This window comes from Poecilia reticulata, chromosome 5 (assembly GCF_904066995.2).
Source record: "Poecilia reticulata chromosome 5, P_reticulata-male-v2, whole genome shotgun sequence".
NCBI classification, from domain to species: Eukaryota; Metazoa; Chordata; class Actinopteri; order Cyprinodontiformes; family Poeciliidae; genus Poecilia; species Poecilia reticulata.
This window is the reverse complement of record NC_088834.1, coordinates 33371580-33395988: the sequence shown is the minus strand read 5'-3', so window position 1 is coordinate 33395988 and position 24409 is coordinate 33371580. Positions and strand designations below refer to the sequence as shown.

Below are 24409 nucleotides of genomic sequence, written 5' to 3'. Positions count from 1 at the left end.
GAGAAAAATATCTTTTCTTAGCATGTTGTCTGGACAGTTGGCTTGAGCTCCACAGCTGTTTGTCCCCTTACCTGATGTAGATCATAGCAACTGAGATGCTGAACCTCATGGGGAATGGAAAGGAAATCATAATGATGGAAAAGAAAGAGAAGAGAGAGGAAAATATGAGGTAATTGTAATCATTACCGCAGTAATATGGCATGTTTTCCCAATATCAGGCTGCCCTAACCGTAACAGACGTCTGCTTGAAAAGAAACAACAGAGATATTCCGACTTGTTTCCTTTTTGATGTATTTGTTTATTTTCATTTTATGCAGCTAAGGTTTAACATCCTGGCTTTCTCTTAGAAAAAAGTGGAAAAGTAATGAACAGAGCCTCTGGAGTGATATCAGTTTGTCAGTGGACTGATTGTTTATCTACTCATTTAAAAAAAGAGGAGTGAAAGCCTCCTCTCTCCTCTCTGCAGCTGTGTTTAGGCGCTCTGTTTTCTGGAGAAGTTGTGAACTGTGTCATCTTCCAGTCACTAACAACCAACAGCTGCAGCATCAACCACAACAGCAGAATGTCGGACTGATTTTTTTAATGTACAAAAATAAACAAAGCCCATGTAAAAAAAAAAAAAAACAGAACAGGAAACAATGCCGCAAACATCACTCAGCTTATGCAAATACAGGGTAAATGTGCTGGCAAACTGATAAGACCTGTTTGTCTACGAGACTGTGGGACAAGATTGACCATTATACATAAAGCTGTTATTTTATCTGCAGTAGCTACCCAAAAAACATCTGCTTAGTTTTTTTCCCTTCCCTGTACAGTACATGTGAAACCCACACATTATGATGAAACATGCTAAGTATTTGTTTTTGTTACTGCATGGATGCATAAGATGCCAGATGTTCCAGGCAAACTTTTAGTCATTGTGGTGGGAGATAGGTCAGCCTGTCAGTAGGTCAAAGGTTAAACACACACACACAAAATGCAGCACCCACTCAGTTAATCAGAAAGGAGATATTTATCAGTCCCTCCAAGATCTTATGATGTATTTTTGTGATTGCTGCGGCCTAAAATGTGGCACCATTTTCAAAAAGTTGACACCAAAGTTATACTTTTTTTTAAGTTGAAGTTAAAATTGCTGCACATAACCTTCCCAAAAAAGACAGAATTTTTTAACATGGTTAATACTGTATTTATAGTTAAAATTTTCAGCTACCTTCTAGAAATGGTACCCTTAACTCAAATACAATCATGTCCTGAGGTGCTGCCAGAGTGCAAAAGAACGATTTCATATTGATTATTCACGTTAACGTGAACTGAATCAGCTGTATTAACAAATCCTATAAAACATCTCACCATGGTTCAAAGTTGTTACAAAGTTGGTGGGGACGCATTGTGAGGAAGAGGGGGGAGAAAAATGGGTGGAGGGCTATGGACCCACAGTTATGCAACTGGAAGGCCTTTTCTTTTTTTGTGCCAAGAATAAGACCAAATTTAAATGTGAATGCCATACCATTTTATTCAATAAATGAGGCTTGTCACATTAATCCGCCCTGTTTAATCCGCTTTAATCAAACTCAAATTTTTTTTGTCTAGAAAGTCCTATTCGTTTGGGGAATGTGAAGGCAAATTTGAATTCCAAAACGGACTAAAAAGCGAACTCTGATCCGCTATAAACCTCAGGCTCAGTCCGGATGAAGTGAACTTTGAAACAGTTGGAAGGCAGTGTGAATGCAACTGGACTGGAAACTATTCCAAAAGCAGGATGCTAACTGTAGTGCAGGGCATTCTGGTCAATATATCACTCACTGCTCCGCAGGTTAATGTAGATGATGTGTCGGTTGCCATGGCAATGGGTCGCGTGCCGCCACAATTTTAACAGCGGCAATTATGTAATATTAAATTCCATCCATCCACTTACACCCTTGTTGGGTCGGGAGGGCTGCTGGTGCCTATCTCAAGCTAATGTCAGCTAACAGACACACACACACACACCTAGGGAGAATTTAGACAGACCTATTAACCTGACAGTCATGTTTTTGGACTGTGGGAGGAAACCGGAGTACCGGGAGAAAACCTATGCATGCACAGGGAGATGCAAACATGCAAACTCCATGCAGAAAGACTGGGGCCGGGAATCGAACCCAGAACCTTCTTGCTGCAGGGCAACACTGTGCAGCCCGTAATATTAAAGTATTCACCAATATAAAAGAGCAATATTCTTAGTCCTCTTGCATCTTGACAGAAACTAAACTGTTTACAGATTTATATCAAGGGAGAATGCATATTTTCCATATCAGAACATCAGGAATTTCTTAAGCTTTAATTTAAGCCATAAGAAATAAGGACTCTATGATCATTTTTGTGAAAGATTCCTGCTCAGTCCGCATTGAAATGAGCAACCCTCATTCCAATGCGGACTGACTCACAGTATACTAATGGCACCTGCAGAAGTATTGCTAGCATTAGCAGCTAATAGGGGCGACGTCCAAACTAATAATGTATTTCAAAGGAGAAATCCTACAAACTCCAAAATCTGACACCGCTCGATTTTTGTTTACATTTTGTGAAGAAGGAAGTTGAACTGGTCTTCTTCAGAGGCTTTGTGTCAATTCAGTAGTTTTGGTGCAGTGCCCCCAAGGCGATGCGGGGAACAGGTTTTTTTGTTAGTTTGGATCGTTTAACACAATGCAGTGTGAATGCGAACCACAGCAGTTGAAACTCTTAACAAATGTTGCTATTTTGGTCCCCAATCAAACCGAGTCTACCGCACTATCAGGTCTAAAAACACGCTAAAAGTACTTTTTGACAATAACCTTTTAGCAGCTATTAAACATACTCATGGATATAAAGATTCTAAAATATCCAATTAATCTGTATAATATCTTTCACTTGGTGATGGAATTACTAAAAAAAAACTTCAGTCATATTTATGTTATGGAATGAGTCTGTACATTTGCTCAATGCTTGTCTACAGTTGAAAACAGTTACAAAATTCAGTAATATTTTTTGTGAAGAATTATCACAATAATATAGTTGCATTTTATTGCCTGAGTTTTATCAAGTGCTCATCAAACATCAACATTAGATTCAGTAACAATCAAAATGTCAACCAAAATTCAAAATACAGAATAAACAACTTCTGTGTAGGCCAAATAAATCATTCTTTGTGTGAGTGCAAACTTTGTTTTCATTTTTGAGTCTCACTCCACAGCTGTCACTGAATTGACTGGCATAAAGCTGTGCCCTACTGAAGTACATGTTGCAGATGAGATGTGATGTTTTTAATGTAGTAAACATTTTTAACTGTAAAATTATACAATAAGACAGGTTTTAATTCATTTTATATATCTTTTTCTGTCTCACCTGCGATTCTGTAGCTGTCCCTGCCACTGCTGAAAAGTGCATAACGTGTACCAACATCAGTGATGCTAGTGTAATTAATTTCAAAGTCACATCTGTGTCTCTGCTCTTGTCAAGATTTTCAGTGGGATTTATTTGGGCTGGTTGTGGCAATTAGGGAGCCAAGTGACCATCGATATATATTACGTACTAGATTGGACATCACCCATTAGCCGCTACAGCTTGTGACGTGCAGACGCCATTACTAAGGATTTATTCATGTCCACAAACCCATAGTGTTCCAATGCAGGGTGAGCAGAAATTTGTCACAAAAAGTGGTTGTAGCCCCCATATTTCTTTTCCAATTTCTATAAAATCTGTCTTAAATTAAAGCTGAGAAAAGTTCCAATGTTTGGATATGTAAAATATCTATACATCTCTGGATACAGATCTATTGACAGTTTTTTTCCTGTCAGTTCTGTCAAGATGTAAGACAGGACTAAGTGAATTTATCTTTTATATTGGCCAATAATTTAATTTTACCTAGTTTTTGCTGTAGGAACCATGGTTTAAAATTGAATAAACTTTGGCTCCTATGCTTTATAAAATATTCCATTCTATTTGATGATTCCTTTGAATATCGGCAAGTTCTGCCAACAAATGATGCAATTAGTCCAGAGGAAAAAAACATAGAAAAACGGGTGAAGAATAATTTACAATCAGTTGTTCTTTTCTTCTCCTCAGTTTATGTCAGCTTAACATCACACACACACAGACCCATGGCAACCAACAAACAGCCGACAGAGCAAGGATTATGCCCAAGTGCATAGGAATTACTATCAAAAAACAGAAAAACATTTCCCACACAAAAATGTACTGTTGAAATGTTGAATAAACATTAATGTTGTTTCCACATATCATCTCCAATGTCCGCTGGATTTTGGGTTGCGCCGTGTCAGCTGTTTGGGATTCCCCTCCGTAATTTCCCCTCAGAAAACACGGAGGAGAATCCGCGCTTTCTGATTGGCTACCTGTCACATTCAGCGTTAAGCAGTTAACACAGGAAGCAATGAAGGAATGTACAAATTTGTCCAGTTGTGGCCACCAGAAAAGTTCACGCAGTCTCTGCTTGGTACGGACAATGCCTTGATGTCCTTCATGTGCCAAGTCAACAATTCTGGCACGCAGTGAAGCAGGATCAACTACTCTGTCAATCTCAATATCAGTGAACCATGAACTGACAACTCATGTCCTATCTGAAAGTATGGAGTAATGTTCTCTGGAAGACCTTTTCCACATTTGGGCCAACCTTTTTCAATCTGGTTGCGCAGTAGTGACAGTTCTGGGCAGGTTTCACTGGCAGAAGTGAACTCTGGAAGAGAAATGGCACACAGTGACTCTTTAAAAACAGCAGCAATCATGTCAGGTTCCTCTGTTGCCTCATTTTCAGCAGTTAGTGGTAGTCGAGAAAGGCAGTCAGCAGTGACTAGTTTTGATGTCCTGGGCGGTAAGTTACATCGTATGTAAAGCAGAGCAGTCGAGCGGACCATCTGGCAATCTTTAGTCCAGCACGGCCAGAACCTTTAGAGGTGAGTAACGTCGTAAGTGCTTGGTGATCTGTACAAAGAACAAAGTGACGACCCCAGAGGTAGGTTCTCCACCTTTCCACAGCCCAAACGCAGGCAATAGCTTCACGTTCGACCGTGGAGTACTTGCGCTCAGCAGAAGAAAGAGTTCTTGATGCAAACGTGACAACTCTCTCACTTTGATCTGAATGTATTTGAGTTAACACCACGCCCAGTCCATAATCTGAAGCATCAGTAGTAACATAGGTTGGTAACTCAGGGTCATACAGAGCTAAGGCAAGACTATTGACTATCAGGTCTTTAAGTGAAGTGAAACTAGACTGTGCTTCTGTTGTCCACTGATGGGGCAGAAGCTAAGCCAAAAGGAACTCTGCAGAAACAAAAAAGTCCATCATGGGTCATAAATGCTGTAATATCACGACTTTCAGGATGCAGAGGCATTTGGTGGTAGGCAGAGGCTAAATCAATCGTGGAAAAAACAGTAGCCCCTCGTAGATTTGAGAACAGTTCATCCATGTGTGGTAATGGATGGCAATCGGCAACAATTACTTTATTTGGCTCCCTTAAATTAACACACATGCATGGCTTTCCCCCGTCTCTTCTTTGTGTCACGACAGTGGGGGAAACCCAAGGAGAAGCATCAATACATTCAATGATGCCCTTATCCTGGAGATCTTTGAGCTCCTCTGAAACTGCTTGTCTTACTGAAAATGGAAGCCTCCTGAGTTTTTGTTGCACTGGAACAGCATTTGGCAGTATATGTACTTTGTGTATGAAGTTTTTAGCGTAGCCAACTTCTTGAACTGACATGTCTGGAGAATGATCTGATACAGTCTCTGGCATAGCAGGTTCAACTGTACGGGTAGGAGAAGTACTAGTAGTAACAACTTTTCGTCCGTCAAGTTTCATTTGTGAAGCTTGAAACAAATCTAAGCCAAGAAGAGCAGCACCTGACTCAACAACAAGAGTACCTACAGTAGAATGACTATCATGAAAAATAGTAGCTTTTAAGCACCCTTTTACAGAAATGTTCTCTTTTGCTTAGGTAACAAGAGCAAATGTAGGTTCATCCATCCATCCATCCATTTTCTTTCACCCTTGTCCCTCAGTGGGGTCGGGAGGGTTGCTGGTGCCTATCTCCAGCTGGCAGTAGTAAACGTGTCTCCGGTATTCGGCAGGGTGTAGAAAAGCCTTTGGCCCTCTGTACCCAGGGCATGAAGTAGAACCGCGCTCTGGCATCAGGCCAGCTATCCCCCGATGCAGCTATCACCAACATATAGTTGTCGAACATTTTTAGCCTTGTGGGAAACTGTATTCCTGGTTCCCCTGGGCATGGCATAAATGGAGTAGGTAAAGGCACAGAAATAGACATCCTCGTCGCCAATGTTGTGGTGTGCTATGTGAAATAGTGGAATAAGCAGGCATCAGACTTAGCTCAGCTTCAGTTCTCTTTACCCTCTTCTTCTTCCTCACATATCTTTACGTACATAGTCAGAGCTCCCCCTGCTGTCCTTTTTGTGCAATAACAAGACATAACAGTTACGAAACGGCCAACAATCTAAGATTGTCGTAAGGGGAAAGCAAAAAATTGTGTAGTATGAACTACTGCATTAGGTAGTCGGATGTGCCCATCTTCTCTATTTAAATCTAGTGATTACTGAAGGGCAATATAGTATACAGACTTTATAATCTGGACTCTTTTGTTGAATGCAGTATTTATTTCCACTTTGGCTTTATGTTGTTTAGCTTTTATTCAAGTACGGTTTTTGTTTGTTTTGTTTATCAGTTCCAGTGTTAGATACACTTTATTTTCTAAAGAACACCTATCTATGGCAGGAAATCGCATGTATTATTACGTCATTTCCATTAAATCAGTGTCAAAAGGTCTTGAAACAATATCAGCGTTTATTGCAATAATTTTTTAGACTCAGCAAAATTTGTTATCGTGACAGGCCTAGACATGTCCACACCAGTCCTTCAGGAAGCTATACCAAGGCCATAGGTTAAAAAAAAAAAGATAATAGGAATAAGGCAAATGTTACCAGTTAGCGTTACACATGCTAAATGGTATCTAAAAGGAACTAAATTAGAAGAGGGTTTAAGAGATTGGAAAACAGCTGAGTTGCAGTGATTGGTCAGAAAAGATGGAAATACAGAAACCGTTAAGGTGATTGTTGGGGTGGGCATTTATAATATTGTTTATCATTCATCATGAAAATTTCTTTGTCGTGATAACTTTGATTTATTGTCATCACAGTAAATTTCAGTTAATGTTTGTCAGGGACCAGACAGTACAAAAGGCAGAACACAGGTGTTGAATTCAAAAAGGTGGGTTTTTATTTACCCAAAAATATGAACAAAAGGTTAACATAACATTTAAATAAATAATGCTAATAAAAGAGGTCAACATAAATTACGGAACTCAAGACATAACTGACACAACAACAAACTGACCTCCTCACATAAGACACAAGGGGATTTAAATACAAGTTTAGCTAAACTATGAAGACATAATAGGGGAAAACAAAATGGCTCCCAATCCAACAACTAACCCAAACAATGAAACAACCCCCCCCCCCCCTCCAGCATGACGCAGGTGGTTCAGTCCAATAAGGCCATGAGATGTACATCAGGAACCTCAGCCCTTTGCCACTCCTTTGGTCAGAGAGGGGAGCCCAAACACCCAGGTAACTCAAACAAAGAAAACAATATTAATACAACATAATTAAATTTCAACTCTGCATTGTTAATATGTGTGCACTCCATATAAACATTGTAAGGTGGAAGACAAAAAAATAAAGGATAATTAAACAACAAAACAAACTAAAGTGAAAGCCAACTTATGAAAAGGCGTGGACCTTACCCTGTGGGGCTGGCCGTCACAATGTTAAAAAAACTAAAATGTTAATTTTTCAATTTCCTCCCATTTTTCCCCTAGGAGAGCATCATTAAATATAAGTCAGTGAAGAAATATGATTACATGAAGTCTCTATGTGCAGTTTAGTGATACAAATCACACGTTTTTGTTTATGGCATCCTGAAGAAGCTCGTTTCGAATAGGAATGTTTTTCAAGTGCAGCATATTATATTTCTGGTGCTGTGAATGCTGTGCCATGCAGTTACCTAAAAAAGAAGTAATAAACACTTTATTATAATTGTTATTGCTATCACAATAGTACTATAAAGTATTGTGATAATTCTACCGCCTACCACTGTCATTGGTCAGATTTGTGGAAAAGTTATGATGACAGGTGAAAATTGCAAGTGTGTACAAAAATTTGCAAATGATGAGTGAGATTGCATTAATAGTTGCAATCTAACCGTATTGCAGCTCATGTTGCAGCTCACAACATGAGCTGCAACTCCTTTTTATATTCGCTCTAGTTTAGCTAATGGTGAAAAAGTGATTCTTGTGCAGGTCAAAAATGTGAGATAAACCATGTCTGTTGTCTCCATTAATGAAAATTGAAAAGCGCATTGTTTAGTGCTTTTTCTCCCAGTCACCTTGTAATCGTTTCTCTGTCATAACCAGAAAAGGGTAAATGCTTTGAGCAACTCATCTCTCCCAAAAAGTGCCACTCTATCACACTCTTGCATTCTTTTAAAAGGGAAAAGGGAAGATGAATTTTGCTCATAAAGGCTGGATCACAAGAGCTTTTTATCCTAAATGGCTTCAGGGATTGTTATCTGTGGGAAGTGTGTCCTGCCTCCGTCGTATTCAATCAAGTGTCCACTTAGCTGTGACTGGGAGTAATTGTTCCCAAGTGGGCCACACACTGACCTGTTAATGTCTGCAATGACCCTGTAACCTTGTCAGCATGTCTTAGGGAGGAGTTTAAATCATGTGGATCTCCTCCACGTCTTTAGTCTGCTGGGTCAAGTGGGCGGTTGGTCCTGAAAGACCACTCTCTTGTAATTGTCCGCCTAGCAGCATGGGTCAGCTGGGGGGATGTTCCCAAAGATTGGCTCTTATTAGATGAGGTACTGGAAGCAGTGGGACTTGGAGGGTCAAGGCATTGATCGGATACAGTGCCAATATGTGGACGCTCTCTCTGCTGAGCTACATCACTGGACAAACTCCAGCAGCATCTTACTGTCATAGATGGGTAACGGTCTTCACTAAAAACATTATTTTGAGTTAAAAGAACTTAAGGCAATCACTGCGATCCAGACTGGAATTCAGAAAGAAATGCCCAGTCTTCTGATATTATTCAGTTCAATCCAATCTAAAAATACTTTATTGAAGTGTGATTTGCATCACTGAACTTGGACACAGTAGGTGCTTTTCACATTATTGATACACTTATTGAACAAACAATGGAGAAAATTTAAAAATAATTCTGACAATACAATTTTTTTTGTCATTAATTGGAATTTATTGTGAAAATTATAAATCCAAATTCTCATCACAAGAAACCTATCACAATAAGTGATAAATGATACGATTAATGTGTAGGTGAGCATCTTGTAACAAATCTTGAAGGACCAAGCTTGGTAAAAACCAGCGCCTTGTTCTAATATTTGGAGGTGTGGCCAATATGGACTGAACAGCTTTGTTCACTTCTTCCGCCACCATTCCCATAAAAATACAATGATATTTAAATTTCTTTAATAAATTTAAACAACAATAATCAATTCTAATTTACTAATTGGACAAAAGATATACACCAAAATATGCATTTCACCTTAAGAAAAAAACTAAGGCTTTCTACCCTGTAACAGCTACTGGGATAATTGTACTCGTTTCCAACATCTGTCTCAGGAAGCTTTGGACCATTCCTCGCTTTCAGCTGTGAAATGTTTGAGCTTTGTTGCATTTACAGCCTGTTTTTCATGTTGCTTCCCAGCACTTCAGTAAGATTAAGATATGGGCTTTGACTCAGCCTAAAACTTTCCACTTCTTAATACGCCCATTTTTTGATGCACTGGTACGATTTGAGTCATTCTCAAGGCAATTGATGCGATTCAGACTGTGTGTTACACCCCTAATAGTAGAATTCATATTGGATTGATCGATTCTATGATGGTCCTGCTACATTTAAGTATTCCCAAACCTTGACACTATACATGGTTTATGTTATAATGTTCTTTCCTCTTCAAAAATATACCTTGAATGTTGCCTTGATTATTATTCTTTTGTTTCATGCATGTTTGGTTGCCACAGGACATTAAAGGATTTCTCATTCAGCCATTAAAAATGCCTAGGTGAGCCTAGCCCCACCCTTCTAGGCGCAGTTCCTCCTCCTGCAAGCTTTGGAGCTTCTACCTCACAGAGCAGCCCTCCCCCAGGACTACCCCACTCAGCTCCTTTAGACTAGCCAGCAGCAATTGGCAAACACATAGTGGAACTATGCATCTGCTGAGTTCATTATAGGGGCTACTTCTCAGTGAAACACTGGTAAAAACATTATTAAAAAGTTAATAAGGGGCCAATTTATGATTACTTCCTGATGGCAGACTTTCAGAAAGAACAGGAGTTTTTAAGAGACAGATGCCCAATTTCATTGTGTTAATTATCAAAGTAAAATTTGTTTTAACTCATAATTTACATATAAACAGCATTTTTAGAACAACCGAAGGTAACATAGTTACTTGATTTAGCTATAAAATGTGCCTGGAAATCACATAATACTGTCCTTCTAAAGGTTGAAACAGGTTATATCTTCAAAATGCTGAGTTGTTTTATGATTTTTTTTTTGTATAAAAAGGTTTTTTATTCAGATGTTTTTTAGAAATTATGCTCGTCAAAATCTGAACATCATTTGATTTAAAAATATATAGAAATCTCAATCAAAAGTAAGAAACAACTTTTTTTACTCCGATGGTTCATGTCCAGTTTGTTTTCCCATCTCAATGGGAAAAAGTGTCTGAACAAAATGAGACAATACTGGATTTTTGGGAATGAAGACGAGAATATTTTTGCTCATTTTTGGAACAAAGTAAGCATGTAGTAATCAAATAAAAGTTTCAAAATTCACAACTTGTGTTAAATAATCTTTAATCAAGTTGACCTTTGACTTCCATTCATCCATCCATTTTCTAACACCCTTGTCCCTAGTGGGGTCTGGAAGGTTGCTGGTGCCCATCTCCAGCGAGACATTTAAGGCAAGAGGCGGGGGTCACCCTGGACAGGTCACCCGTCCATCGCAGGGCAACACAGACACAGACAGGACAGACAACCACGCACTCACACACACAATCATGATTTTGGACTGTGGGAGGAAGCCTGAGTACCCAGAGAGAACCCATGCATGTGCTGGGAGAACATACAAACTCCATGCACTCCAAGAACCCGGGCCAGGACTCAAACCCAGGACCTTTTTGCTGCAAAGCAACAGTGATACCCGCTGCGCCACTGTGCAGCCCTAAATCTTTGAAGTACCCATTCAAATACTGTTGTTGCTATGCTTGTCAGCCCCTGAGGATGGTGGAACATTTTAATCTCCATCCTTGTTCATATTTGACATTCAGTTAGTTTTAACAGCCTGACTGGGAGGAGAGTTGTTGATTTGCAACAGTTATTTCCATTTGCAGATATGAAACGCAGCAGGTGAACTGCGCTTATGTCGACACCATCATTTGCACCTTAGGGGACACCGACCCGAAGCCGAATATTACTGGATCCCCTCGTTTATTTCAGAACTCACAAATGAGCTGCAGTTAACATGAGTCGTAAAGTTACTGGATGAAGAGTTCCTCCGCAAAAGCCACTTTTTTTTATTTAAGTGAAAGAGCAAAATTACAAACACATGTTACCCAGAGAAGGAATGAGCGAGCGCTGAGCAGCTGGCATGCCAAGAAAGGGCCACAAAATGGGTGTACTTTATTGTCGAAGGTAGCATTTTAGGTTTTATGCAGTGTTTTTATTGACAAATAACACCAGATGAGCCACTTTTCCACGTTCAAGCGCTTGTTAATCTGCAATTAAGTTCCAAACTCCAAAGTTAACATTAAAGCCCACGTTGCCCCTTGGTATCCCCTTAGTAAAACATTTGAGTTCAGCAGCAGATGCCTTTCTGCTGCTGCTTTGGTGAAATAAATCCATGTTGAGAGGGGCTCTCTGTTCGGATCAGCATATTTTTTGGACAGGCAACAGTGAGTAATCAGAAGGGTCTCATCTGAGGCCAACAGAGGGCCCAGGAATGCGGACAGGCTGTTAAAGCAACGACTATGCTAATGGGGGTTAGCTGAATTTCACCCCGTTTGAGTTGTGAGGAGTTGGGACGTCGCAGCTGCGGTTTGTTTTGTCTGGCCCGCCAAGCTGCTCGGCCTAACTTTGAAGTGGAGTTAAAGATTTTGTCTTTTGACACTTTTTTTTTTATTATACAACCAATTAACTGGGAGCTGAATTGTCGTGCTGCTCTGTTCCAAACACAACCACATTAAACGGCAAAGTTGTATGCACAGATCTCAGAGGGGCAACAAGCCACACTTTTCTCCTGGGACAGGAACAAAACCAGAACACATCCATTCCTCTTCTTTTGCATGATGTGAATTGTATAAGGAAACCATTAACATCTTTCCGCTTGTTTACCAGGCCACAGATGACTGCTTTTGAGCTTTCTCACAATCTTGTTTGTCTGGCTTGTCTTAGACATATTATAACAAGGTGCATTGCTCATTTCTGTAGGGAGAAGCCATGTCACATGATAAAATATGAGGTTTGTTATTAAGGTGGAGGCTATTTGTAAAGCCTGTTTCCCAAACGTCGTGATAATTTTGTTTGCCGACCCATTGGGTAAGTACTAGTTTCACTGTCAGATTATTTCACTAAAACAAGCCATATTTTTCCAGGTTACAAGTGAAATAATTTGCCAGTACAACTTAATATTTTTCATCAATATTATAGAATTATTGACTTAAAATAATCTATTTTTTTCCAAACGTTACTTGTAACTTAGTTTTATCCTTTTTCAAGTGTACTAAAATATTTGAGCAGGAAACTAAAAATACAATTTTAAATTCAAGATTTTCTTTTATTTTAAAGGGACAGTATTATGTAAAATTGAATTTTTTGAGTTGTATGTCATGTTACAATGCTATTCCTTGATTAAAAGCATATCTGGAGTATTGCCTTGATTTGGGATTAAAAGGTTTAAGAAACCCATTAACGCTTGGGTAAACCTCGCTCCACTTTCAGGGATGATGCTTCTTCTCAGAACTTCAGTTTCCAACCTTCCACCTCACAGATCAGCCTCCTGATAATTGCTACTGGCTAGTAACAGTACTAACCAGCAGCAATTAGCAAACACCTGATGAAACTGTGCTTCTGTTGAGCTCATATGAGCTACTTCTCAGTGAAACATTAGAAAAAATGTTAATCAAGGAACCATGTTGTGATGACTTCCTGAAGTCGGAGTTTCAGAAAGACTGCACCTTTAATGACCTTTGTAAATTACTGTACTCAAAATAAAGGTGGGTTTATTTATCATCTTTCATTTAGAGTAGCGTTTCTCAATGGGGACGGTACCGCCCCCCGGGGGGCGTTCAGAGGACGACAGGGGGCGCTGGCGGAAATTTTTACAAAAGGGGGGCGTTTGGTCGAAGGTAAATTTTACACCTTAAATGCACAACAATACCAGTTTAGACTTTGAGCAACTTGGTAAAACTGTATTGTGTAACATTAAACCATGCTTGGCTGCAACGGTATCGATGGCAGCTCTTCTTCTATTCAGTGTTTGTAGCTTTTGGCACAGCTCTGCTGCTGCTACTGGTAGCTTCACCGCATCTGTTCAGCGTTACACCGGCTGATGACGTTGCTGTGATTCACTTTGTCTGGTATTTTTGTACATATGTTTTGGCAGTTCTGTGATCATGTCAAAGCAGCAACATATTAAAAAGTGTTTTATTTCCGTTTGAAAGCTGCCCACTTCCATGGAAGGACGACAGAAAATCGCTCTTATAAACATATAATTACTAAAATCACGATACCCTCACTTTGTATTCCTCTGAAAAATGTACCTATTTAAATAAAGAAATACCTCCACGGTAGATACCACGATAGAAAGCGTTCATTTTATAGCGTTAACACGGTGCTGTAAATGGTCCGGTATGAAACGGGGTGATAGAACAACACAGCACTTTTAAATTTCAATAATCAGAATACCGAAATTGTTTCTGTTGTTTTAAAAAGTTTGTCGGTCTGCCTTTTCCCCATCGATACGTTTTCCGAACGCTGCGCACCATAGGGAGTTAAAAAAAAAAAAACGAGGCTCACATTGCGCAAAACTCTGAAACAGGAGAAGCAGGACATAAAATGGAACGACGAACTAGATGTGAATTATGGCATAAAAAGAGACAATCCGACGCTGAACAGTGAAAAATCAACACATGATGTGAAACACATGATGATTAGACAGAGCAGCAGGTGATGAGTGAAGATTACTGATGGTCAATAAGCGATAAAATAAATCTAGCAACAGAAAAGAAACTAAAGTGGACATAACAATAAACCAAGAAAGGATAAAACTAATCAAATGAAACTAAATGGAAATGAATGAAGAACAAAATGCAAGAATAAACTAAGAAACTAAAGTAAATACAGAGGAATAAACTGGTATGGCAAGACCTTTCGAGCAATAATGAATACAGAGACTGTATGGCAAGAATAAACAGACACTATGTCCAGATAAAAAGTAAAATAATATTGTTGAAATGTCATGGGTTTGTTGAGACCACATCTAGTACTGAGAATAAATATATCTTACAGACCATAACAGTAAAGAACTGATCACTTATTTATGTTTTTAATTAGATTTGATATATTTATTTCTTCAATATTATTTTTCATGTCAGTGTTAATGTCATGAGGCTGATGACTCCATGACACTTTCAATTTGACTCATTAGGATTTGATTAAGAACCAGATTTGTTCTTTGTCATTTCTGTCCAGTAAAACTATTAATCTATAATCAATAGACAGATCTATATAAAGATATAATCCATGTTTCTGTCTCATATTTGTATGGCATTAAAATGACCTGGAACTTTTATTTTTCCACTGAAAGCTCTGGTTTGCACAATAAATGCCATGTGGGTGAAATTTTATGGATGATACTCTGATGTCCCATTCTCCTGAAGGCAGCACAGAGCTGCACCACCAGAAACCGACAGAAACACTGAAGAGAAGAAGAGTTATGATTAATGTAGTTACAGTTTTATCCATGTTTTAATGTTGCAGAGCTCAGTCGTTATAGATCAAATAGATCAAAGTTTAAACTGGTATGTTGAACATCTTTTATCTGGTCATTTTGTGCAATATTTAACAACTAGAAAATGGCAAAGATCAAGAATATTTGTTCCACTCTGATTGGCTGCTGTTAGGCCTACCAATTTTAACTTGAATGTTCGTTGCATTTTTTTGTAGACACCTGTGAAAATAATTTCTATTCCCATGACTTTTTTGTTCTCTGGGAAATTATTTTTGATGATAAATATAGAAACAAGCATAAAAATCAAAGCATCCACAATAGTGATAGTAATATTAATGATAAAATAATAGTCAGTGCAAAGTAGCCTGCAAATTCTTTGGTGGGGGCGGTGAGGGACCTGGATATGGGTTAGGGGGGCGCTGGGCTGAAAAAGGTTGAGAAACACTGATTTAGAGAGTATACTACCATAATAAAATATTAATTAATTTTGAAGCTCTGTCCTGTAATAAAATTAACCTGTGTCACTTTAACATTTTTCTCAACTCCAACTGAACGTTGTGCCATTTTCAATATGATTCATTCTGTGTGTTTTCATGAGAGTAAGGGAAAAGTCAGGAAATTCTGATTATTCATATTTTAAAAGTATTTTCTCAAATGTATTTTTTACATTTCAAGTATTTCCATTTTTGTTCTTAAATGTCACAACTTTCATCACATTCCCCACTATTGCGCAAAACAAAAAAACTAGAAAAGGACAATCTGTGAATACATAAAAATATAGGCTGTTTAATATTAAATGAATAAATAGCTAAAGCGACACTTACTCTACCCCCTTAAGAGTACAGAACCCAAAAAATGTTTCTGATTTTAATATTATTAGAATGCATCAAACTTAGAATTAAAATAGCTCTTTAGAGTCGTTTGGTGGTATTTTTCACATATTCGTAGCATGGTTTTGACAGAAGCCACGCTGCTGTTTTTTTCTCTGGTGACTGCATGTTTTACCTTCTTACATATTAAAAACAAGATAACTTTACATGCATGTAGGCCAGGAGATTCCAAAGGAATCAGTGTGTCATAACATATTAAACTTTTGTGGGTGACGAAGATCACGTTTACTTTTGTACGCTTTTGATGTTTCTGTACATGTGGGCTCGGTGGACCAGGGTAGGGGCTTTCCCCACCCTTCACTTCCTGTTTGTAATTGTTGTATCTTTCCCGTTTCTTCTCTTTCTCTCTCAGTATCTCTCTCTCTTTTGGTGTCTGTGTCCTCTGTGAAACCTCCATGGCCCCGCCTCTGAAGACTGTGAGCTGAACAGTGATTGGAGTAATGGAGCGCCAATCTACTCAACTCAAGTAATGTATGTCACTTCACCCACTAAGCTTTCTCTGGTTATGTACAGCGGTTTATCACTGTCTGCCTTGATCAGCTATTTTTATGCCAGATTAAGAAATGTAAGATATTAATAATACTGCATTTGTAGAAGGTATTGTCCATCAGCTGTTTTGAGACTTTGACTCCTTTTTATCTCTTGTAAATACATTTGCTGTACATTACCAAAGCTGTCCCTCTGCTCACCTCTGTTGGCACAGAGAGCCCTGATTGGCTGAGCCCTTTCTGCTCTATAACCCGGTTGCTTGCCAGCAGTGCTGCCAGTGGCTTCTGTGCCCGCTGATCAGAAGAGAATGTGACATTTGTGCAGAGGTAATGGAATCTATGTGCAATTAAATCTCTGACTGTGAAGAGGAGTATATCTCCACCCCCTCACATCCCCATTTTCTGCCATGCCCAGCAGGAGGGGGGGAGGGGGGGTCAAGTGTGGTGATGAAACCGTCCCAGCAGGCCACTGGCATCACTCCGTTTTCAAATCTCTGTGTCAGGTTGTGTTCTCTAACTGTGTTGCTCTAGTCAGACCTCCAGCCTGCTTTGACTGGGAATGAACAATTCATTTACACACCATGGATTCCGAGTCTGAGTTCATCTTGGATGACAGACTTTAGTACATGTTGCCTTATTTTCTAAAAAGGGTTTATTGGCTCTAGTGGCTTTTATTTGATGGTGAATTGACAGGAAAGTGGGTAGTGAGACAAGGAGGAAGACGTGCAGCAAAGGTCACCAGGCCGGGAGTTGAGTCTGTGACGTCGAGGACTAGGGCCTCCTTATGTGGGTTGTGCTTAACCCCTGCGCCACCACAGCACCCCAGTTACATGCTATTTTAGCGAGATGTTATCTTAGCTATGGGTTACCTTAGCTACAGGTTATCTTAGATACCATTCGTTTATTCGTCCATCTGTCCGTCCATATCTTTCTTTATATTAAAGACTTATTAATTTTGTTAATTTTAGGTGTGCTGATTGATGGCCGCCGATTATAATTGGCCGATTTTCATGAAAAAGTGTATGATCGGTGATCACAGTGTCTTGTTGCCGATCACATTTATCTCACTGTGCAGCTGATCTCCTCTTTCCTTCACACTGCGCAAGTGCGCAGCAACAAATCCTGTCGTGTGAAACTTTAATTGCCAGAGTGAATGGGGACATTTGCGTATTGTGGTGGAAAATTACCTAGGGGTGAAGCTCGTCAGAAGCCATCAACACAAGTCTAATATGGAATTTAAAAAACAAACACTTGATGGAGTTTGGCTATATCAAAACTCAATGCAGGGAAAAAAAGGACAACCAGAGCGGCCAGACTGAAGATAAAGCAGTGCACAAATATGAACACTCACCCGGATTAGCGTCACAAAGCCTAAACAAATTTGGCACGGAATTATTTTTCTGTACCGAAAAATAATTAAAGTCTTTGAGCTGGCAATGTAAAACACTGGTTCTGCTCTTGCTGTTGGACCGCCGCTATGCGGTAGCGCCGCAGATGTAGCGCCGCTCAAGCTCCACCCGACAGTGAACTCTCACACCAAACAGCTGCTTAATACTGCACTGTGCAACTTAACATTTTTTTAGATGTTAAAATATGTCTAAATCAGGTGAATTTATTGACAGATAACTTTTCCATTTTACCAGATAACATAGTATAACTTATACCTAAAGCAAAAATTAACATCTATTCCAGGCAATCGGCAGAGATTGGCCTCATGGATGATCGGTATCAGAATCGGCAGCAAAAATCTGATCGGAGCGTCCCTTTATATATATATATATATATATATAAAAAATCAGTGACGTGTGGTGTCAGGGGAGGCAGGTGAGGCAGAGGCTGTCATCATGGAAAAATAATATATAATAATAAAATCATTTATAAAAATATTTTCACCCTGTGGTTTGTACTATAAAGTACCTATTTTTCATTTAATTTAACCAAATCTGATGATTTCTTTCTTAAAAATCGCTGAATTTTTGCATTTTCCCATTCAAATGCTTATAAGCGAAGCCGGTGAGGCAGCAGTGAGCCTCACCTGGGATTGCGCAACCTCTCGCTAACTACACCAGTTGCCATTCTATGAGAGCATGCTCCTCCTGTCTGTACGTCGCCAATAAAATGGTTAAAAACATTTAATGTATGAACTGATTTTCCATAATTTAGCTTATGTACTTAATGTACTGTGTTTTTATTGTCACTGTGTGTGTAACTTGTTTCGTGTGCTGAGGAGCGATCATACACAACAGAGAACAGATTCGAGGTGAGGCAGGCAGTTCTTTGCCTCACCACTGGGGGCGCTCAGATCCCAGACATTGTGACTCCACAACTGCAGAGTAAGAGACAGTAACAGTGAGTTAGCCATACAGTAGCTTCACTGATATAGAGAACGAGAAAGATGTGGTTTTGAGTTGTACTTTAACAGTTTCTCCCTTTGTTGTTAAGCACAGCACCAAATTAATAATATCTACATGTCTAAGTTTGATTGCGATAACAGAATTATTCTGCGGCGGCGGCTAAGCATCACATGTTTAAGAATAGTCTTTTTGCCCTCCAGCGTTGTACGCATGCGCAAAATTTACTTATATAAATAACATGCAGGGGTCTAGATTTGTAAATCCGATTATAATTAAGTCGGTGCCTCACCAGCTATCAACCTCACCGCATGTCACTGATATATCCACAGTCATTCACCCATTCACATATGCACTCTTGCTCAAGGACACAACTACAGAGGAAGGATCGAACCAGCAACTCGCCAATTATTGGGAAAACTTGTACCACAGTCACCGCCATTGAATTGATGTGAGTTGCAACAACATTTTATTTCCCTTCAGAAATTAACTGTTTATCAATAAAGTATTTTTGAATGTAACATCATAAATTCTTATGTGGAAACCAGGAGTCATCTTTGAGCAGCCCTCTGAAACACCGCTCCATTCAGCAGCTGTTACAGTGGAGACAGTAGTGAGCTGGTGCAGCTTGTTGTTGTGTACATTCTTGCCTCTGTAGGAGTTCCAGCAATCGTGATAGGAGGGAAGGGAAGCTGACTCAAGCGCAGATGAGAAAAGGGTCACCACTCTGTGCTCCCTCTGCTCTGCCGCTCTGCTACTACACTTAGCGCCTCATTTGTGGGCTCTGTGGCCAACGGCCTGAGTCTGAGATCCGCTGGCCATAAAAGGCAGTAGCTCTCCCTCTCTCTCTCCGTCTCTGATGATGGGGCACTGGCTCGCGGTTGAATACCAAAACCCCATTCTACAGGCAGACTCATATCTAATGGATATGCGTTTCCACTCATCAGGTCGGCTCATAATCATTAATACCCTCTTGTGCTGTCGTTTTTGTCGAGACAAAAGAGTGAGAGACGCAAGCATTTCCCTTGAACTTGTGTGGGAGTGGTTCTAAATCTGTGTTCCTTGTCCACACATGGGGGACAGAGGTGCAGGATATCCAGGTCAAGGTTTGTTTAAATCCTCCCTTTTCTCCTCACGCCCTGTGTTGGTTTGTCTAACAGGCAAAATCCTTTTGTCTGATCAGCAACTGGATAGAATTGGCTAATTTTAGCAACTTTTTTGACAATTTCAACACTTTTAGCTCCATTTAGCCTTTATGAGGCTGGATTTTTGTCAGAAGTGGGTGAAAAAGTTGGTTGTATCAGAAAATTTGAGGGTCGTCACTTCTTTTTCCCCCCCAGCATTTTGTGATCAAATATGAGAGAAAAGGATTTTCTCTTTGGGAAGAAATGGAGAAACTCCATCAGCGTCAGTCGAATGTGGGTGCTGGGGGGAATTAGATCACGCTGATAGATGGATGGGGAAAATTGTTTTAATTGTGTAATTATCTTTGGTTAGCCACTTGTGCGGAAAAGTGCTGTAATGTGGGTGAAGGCCAGAGGAAGAGCACATTTTGGCCTCTATGTGCTTATTTTGTCTTTGTGCAGGAAATGAACAACAATTGGGGGGTCCTGAGGATAAAACATAAACACACCCAAACGCACAGACACACCCATAGGCACACTGAGATGTGCTCAGTGAGCTGCTACCCTATATATAGGGTCTGGCAATAGAGAGCTTTTTCCTCGGGCATTGAATAAGATGCCTTGAAGACAACACTGCTCACTGTTAGCCTCTGGGAACAGGACTCTGCTGAAATCCTTTTCAGAGGCATTATACACTTTATTTGCCATCCCAATAATCTGAGTTCAGATAAGTAGCAAGCAAAGCAGAATGTTCCAGATTCCAAGATACAATTCCAAATAGGGGTGGGCAATATGGACTTAAAGAGGCAGGATTATGTAAAAATTGACCTTTTTGAGCATTATATCATGCTATTCCCTCATGAAAAAGATACCTGGAGTGTTGCCTCGATTCTCTCATACATGTTGGTGAAATCGTTTTATCACACTCTGCTGTGGAAAACACCTGAATGGACCTAGCTGCACCTTCAGTGACAAAGTTCCACCTCTGAGTGGCAGTTTCCAAGTTTCCTTCTCACAGAGCAACACTGGTAAAAACATTGTTAAAGAGTTAATAGAGGAGCCATGTTGTGATGACTTACTGAAGGCAGAGTTTCTCTAAATTAAAGAGAGAGAGGCCCAATTTCAAGGTGTTAAATTAGGAAGTAAAATTTCTTTTAAGCCGTATTTCAGTGATTCTTGAGAATAGGGACAAAACAGGTAAATGAATAAAGCTTAAAATTTGAATAAAATATACACAAAATATTTTTTTTCAAATATCTGACTAAACTAATCTGGGTCATGTGAGCACAACAACGTATATTTTCCTGGTGTTTGCAGAATATTTTTTTTATTTTAAACATTGTAGTCGGTGGATGATGCCTGTAAAAGCCTTTGTCCTGGAGCAGAACTCAATACATTATAATAGTTTAAAACAATTAAAGAAATACACAAATTATATATTATGACAATTAAGTATAAGTATTCATATAAATAATTATAAAAGTATCAATAAATTCAATTAAAAATCCTTTTTATATATTTTCCAACTCCATTGAAATTTGTCCCTAGTTTTTGTCAACACCGTCAGAAATGAAAAGAATGTAAAAAAATCAGGCATTATTCTGGGGCACAAGAACATCTGAGGACCCCATGACCACTTCCTTTCTCTTCCTTTGCTAAGAGGGCTAGTTAGCTCTGGTTAGCTTATGTTATTTAGTTTTTTCTTCTTTTTATTCCCAAGTTGATTGTCACAACCATGATGTGTCAACACCATAACTGACAATTTACAAAACCTTTATAAAATTTTGTGAAATAAAAGCTTAATTTTGGTCAAATGTAAAGATTTCATGGACCTGATTAGCTACAACATGGCCTCCTTCAGAATAACATCATATAAATTGAGGTAGTTTGGCTTTTTGTCAACTCTTTCAGTGAAATTGTTGTTAAATCTCACTTAAATGTGCAGTTAAGTGATTTTAATGTATTTTACATAAATTGCATTACTTCACATGTATCAAGTATTTCTTTTTACTCACTAGTTTGTCATCACCTTCAGTTCAGTGTCAACTCCATCAGATGGACTTTTTGTTGTTTTTTGTTTTCAATAATATTGTTTTTGTTTCTTGTGAAGCATTTGTTTGTAAAAATATCGCTAATAGGGTATTTTAAAAATAATTTGATATTTATTTTTGTCAGATGGTGATGGCAAAGTTCTGGGTCAGGTTGATTAAAAATTTCATTTAAAAAAATGTTGTAACTGGGAGCCTGTACCTTAGCATCTTTACATTTCCAAAACATTATTTGTCATATTTGCATACATGAGGTTGAGAAATAATTTTAAAAAATTGGGAAAATTAAAACCCATTTTGTCCCTATTCTCAAGAATCACTGATTTAACATTTCAACACAGTTACTTTCAGTATTGATTGTGCTATAAAATCACATTATTTGCCTGAAAAATATGTTAAAGTTTTATCATGACATTTTGTGGTACTATTGTGATAATGATAAAACTTACGATTTTAAATACAACTATTACTTATTTTTTTAGGTAAATGTATGCTCTTGAAAAATGTTCCTATTGAAACAGGCTTATTTTCAACATGCCACTTACTTAAAGAAGTTTGATTTATGTCACTAAACTGCACATAGACTTAATTTAATCAAATTTTGGAATATTCCCAGATTTAATGATACGCTTGTTGAAAAAACAGTGGAGAAAATAACATGTTAACTGGTCACCCTTTTTCATAAAACTTTCACAGATTTTCCTTTTATAAAAATCAATTAATGAACTCAAATAAGTGTTGAGTTTATTACTGCAGCTAAGCTTGTCTCCAACAGATTTTTTGCTGGACGATAGATTGTCTCACAAATGATATTGTTGTTTTGAGACCATTTTCAACTAACATGTTGAAAAAAAAAATCAACCAATAAGCAAATTTTGTATAAAACACCCCACACTTGGCCTGGAAGACATTTTTAATATCCAAAATAAAGTGCAACAATCAAAAGCAGTAAATGAGAAGGAAATAAAAACCACACACAACTGAAATAATAAATAAAATCAATTATGAAGTCTCTAAACAAAATTTCCTTTAAAAAAAATATCAGACTGGAAATCATTTAGCTCATTCCAATTTTTCATGTGATTGAGTAACTGATTAATAGGTTATTACAACAAATTTGGTTTTGAAAGAGCTCATGATATGATGCAGCCTAAATGTTCTGGTCTTTTCAAAGATAAATGGGGCCACAGCATCACACATCCTCCATCGTACTTAACTTACATGAGGTGCTTTTTTAAAAACACTGTTAGCCTCATCTGATCAGAACACACAGTTCAGTTCCAGTTAAATTCCCAACAGAGTTAAGATATTTATTTGGCAAAAGCTAACAAACTCTTTTGTTTTTTTTTTAACAGTGAGCATTGATCACTGAAAAATACCTGATTAGAAGCATGGCAGCCCCATCCAATATCTTTGAAACAAGTTAAAAATTGTATTTCTACATTAACATACCTTTTCTACTTGTTTTATATTTTGGATTCTTTTTATTTTTACCATAACATTGAATAACAGTAAAAATGTTTCGACCAAATAAGGAGTTGCATCCAAACATCTGTACATAAAATTTTGAACTTAAGAGGCCACTTTAGATCGATCGTTGGTAAGCCTGCTGCAATAAATCAATTAGTCGTGGGATGAATTAAAACAAACTTGATCATTTCTATTTGCATAATTGTTTTTCTGTCAAAGATTGGTAGACAACAGTCTTCAGTCAGGTACATTGGTCTCAACTGGCCTTTTTTTTTTTTTTTTTGAAGAGCAATTTTGCTTCCAAAAACTTTACTTTCCATTTTATTTCTTGTTTCGGGGGCTTTATTTATTTTGGATATTTAAAATGTCTTCTGGTTCCAATTTTAAAGGGAACCACGATTAGTTATAAAAACAGACCTTATTTGGGAAATATTTATCTTAGATGTGAAAACAATACAGTAATAATTCTGTAGGTTATTGCCAGCAAATATTCAAAAATTATTTTCTGATAGAGTGGGGGGATATGACTATAGAGAAAACTTCAACTTCAGAACTTTGAAGGCTCGAACAACAATGGAAATAATGTGCATTTCTGGTGTTGGTGTGAAGATCTGGAATAAACTCTCTAAAGAGCTGAAGCAAAGTCCAAGCATGAGATATTTTAAGAAAGGTCTCAAAATAACTATTATTCAAAGGTACAAGGAAGAACAAGGGGGAAAATCCTGGCTGGGAATTAAAACTCTAAGTATGATTTCATCAAGTGGGTGCAGGTCTGTGCAGGTGTGGGTAAATGTATAAAGGTATGCAAATAGTTGTGTATTTTGTATATAAGCAGATGGGTGTGTATATGTATATGTCAATATGTATATATGTATGTGTACAAATGTGTATGTGTGTATGCAGTACTTTCATTTGGCTGAGGAAATATTACTACAATTATTTCATTTTGTCAGGAAGGATACTGG

General features: G+C 38.4%; 1 protein-coding gene across 8 annotated transcripts in view; it reads left to right on the top strand.

Moving 5' to 3' along the window:
• The window catches only part of foxp1b (forkhead box P1b), a 363905-nt gene that overhangs the window by 23813 nt on the left and 315683 nt on the right, over window positions 1-24409 (top strand). For all 8 annotated transcript variants that reach the window (XR_014087696.1, XM_081607521.1, XM_081607520.1 and 5 more), the window contains exon 2: window positions 16316-16434. The gene's annotated coding sequence lies outside the window, so the exon portion shown is untranslated. The remainder of the gene's footprint in view (window positions 1-16315; window positions 16435-24409) is intronic.